Consider the following 3,181-nt stretch of genomic DNA (forward strand, 5'->3'; position numbering starts at 1 on the left):
TCTACATGCAATTGCATATGCTAATTTATAGGTATCAGTGCTTCTAAGACATTAAGTTGGGAAGCGATTGGAGTCTCACCAGATCTATGTATTGCAGTGCACTCCACTGCCATAAGTAAAGTTGTGTTTTTTTTTTTAAAAAAAAGTTTGTTAAGCTTAAAAAGTAGAAAGGGAAGGAGACAGGAGATCATGAGCCTGCGGCTGCAAAAAAGTGAGACTCAATTCCATTTTGCTACTTTCTAACAATGACCCTAATTTTGTGACTCCTTAGGCTCTGCCAGTCATCTACCTGCTAACAGGTTACTTGGAAGCAAGGAGGGAGAATAATTTTTGAAAGTGATGCCCCCATATAGATACTCTAGTCTATAGAGTAGAACTGATGGTGTCAGCAATTTTTTAAAAATACCTATTTCCTACATTTCCAGGTTTAGTACTACAGCTTTAAGCCTCCATGAAGAGCTGGCATGCCGCTCTTAACAGGTATAAAGCCATCCAGACTTCACATAACTCTCTTCTGGAGTTATGGAGGAGCCAAACTGAATCCAAGCTAATATGTAAGTTTTGACAAGCAACAGAAACAGCATCTTGCCATAAATAGACCTACATTATCAACTAGGAAATCTACATTTGCCCCCTTCCTTGTGGGAAGGGTGAATTACAAATGTGATGTGATAAATACTCTCTTCTGGTATACAGGTCTATATCATTAGTGAACAAACGGATGGGTTAAACAACAAGGGAGAACACGAACTGCTGTGATCACCAAAGAGCAAAGGCCCATTAACATGCAATTTAGAACAGGTGCATCTCTAATAAACAATGGCCTGACCAGCAATGCCATCCCTTCAAAGTTTCATGCTAATCATGTAAAGATGTAATGACCACCTTTTTGGTGGGGTTGACATTTTGAAGCACAAAGAGCTTCCCCCCTTCACACAATACATTGCTTAAACAGGCTGTGTGTGTGTGTCTGTGTGTGTGCGTGTGTGTGTGTGTGTGTGTGTGTGTGTGTGTGTGTGTATCAGTCTACAATCTATGATCATAAGAGAGACCTACATATAGGGCAGAGCGACTTATTGCTTGCTATTAATCAAGAGCAAAAATGACCAAAGGACCAGAGCATATCCCAAAACAATTTTACATGGCTGGCCATTACCACATTTGACTCAAGATTTGCTCAGTTTTACATGCAAGGAAATATATTCAGTCTATCATCAAGAAATATATCATGTTATGTTTCCCTTTCTTATTTTAAATACAACATGTGACTGGATGCTTTCCTGTTATCACACAGTCACAATTTTCAGGGTGCTACTATTATTTGCTTTGCCTAGCTAAAAGACATGTGCATGTAAAGGAGGTCCCTTCTCTCTCTCTCTCTCTCTCTCTCTCTCTCTCTCTCTCTCTCTCTCCCCACCCCCAGCTTGAACCTTCAGTTTCTCATCTATTGCCTCTGACCATAAATGATTTATGGATTCAGTATAGCAGCCTTTGCCAATCTGGCACTCTTCAAGTATTTGGGACTACAATTCCCATCAGCCCCAGCCATCATGGGGCTTGTAGGCAAAAACATTTGCAGGGTGCCATGCTGGCAAAAGCTAGTATAAAGTAGACATAATGTAGGACAGGCACCCCGAAACTTGGCCCTCTAGCTGTTTTGGCACTACAATTCCCATCATCCCTGACCACTGGTCCTGTTAGCTAGGGATGATGGGAGCTGTAGTCCCAAAACAGCTGGAGGGCCGAGTTTGGGGATGCCTGATGTAGGATTTCTCTGCTAGTTCAGAGAGTTGATGATCCTTGGAAAAGCCTAGCCATGTCAACCAAATGGGACCTAGCAACCTTTGCATATTTTAGCTTTTATTCTCAGTATGAACCAAACAACCTCATAAAAGGCAGAACTGTTGATTTTTGCTACAAAGCATGGAGTCTGGTCTCCAGCTGTGCTTTCCTTGTCTCCACCATCTTCCACTGTCAGCACTATAAGTCTTTGACTTTGATTTACAACTTGCCCTGATTCACCTCTCTCCTATTAGTCTTCATTGCTATTATGTGTATTTTGCTTATGAAGCGCTCTGGATCTCAAGTCTTACTTAATGGGATTTATCTATTTTTGCATTGGTTTCCTCTTTCAAATGTACCATAAAAACAAACAAGAGAAATGTAGGCAACTGAAGAAATCTTCAAGCGAAAGCCTCCCAGAGAGTTCTTGGAAAGTCCAGTTCAACGTCTGGGTGGGCTATCAAGCTCATGGCAGCTGGTAGCCACTTAATATTTACTAGATTTGTGGAGCAGCCTGTGGTTTTGTTTTTTGCCAAAATAGTTTATGTATATAATGCAATGTAGTTAGCTGGCTCAATTCCTATGCAAAAACACTCACTCAAGTATTCCGTATGAAAGCGGTTTTGGCAGCTACATCACTTGCATTTGAGGGCAAGCCCTGCTGAAGTTCAAATAAAGGCAATAGTTGTATATCCAGCTGAACATACTAGGACACTTCCAAATAAGCAGCCATATGTGCAGGCTGTGACAGAAGCGGGCCTGATCCACCCAGAACATCTCATGTGCAAAAACCTCAAATTAAATTAATGAACTCTACTCAACATGTCTGGACGTCTGAGCAAATCCTTTTACTTTCTGTAATTCTTCAGTAGAAGGCCTCATCTTTCTTGATGTCCCTCATCCATCATCTGTAACAGAGGTGGAGGACCTTTCTTCTATCATGAGTCATTGGTGTTTTTTCTATCTCCTAAAATTCTAAAAGAACAAATCATTAGAATAATTTATGCCCATTTGAAAAGAGGGTTAGTAAACAGAAGGAAGTGCCTGTTCCAGAGGATGCTTCCTGGATTCCCACTTCATAGTTGGAAAAGATTAATAGGAAAACACAAAATGAGACACAGGAATCTAAGTGTGTTTCACCTTAGAGAAAGGGTAAAAGAGTACTGGGAAATGATCCATAATGAATTGAAAAAAACGTTTAAAAGTACTTCCCCCCCCAAAAAAAAACGAGAGTCCTTTCTGTTGGGGATAATTCAGAATGAAATTCCCAGGTGTCAAAAAAGATTATTTATGTATGCTACTACTGCGGCCCATGTTTTGTTAGCCCCAAAATGGAAAATGTGTGAGGTCCTAACTAAACAAGAATGGCAACTTAGGTTGACAGAATATGCACAACTCG

This window comes from Podarcis erhardii (assembly GCF_964252035.2).
Source record: "Podarcis erhardii genome assembly, chromosome: 3".
Classification (NCBI taxonomy): Eukaryota; Metazoa; Chordata; class Lepidosauria; order Squamata; family Lacertidae; genus Podarcis; species Podarcis erhardii.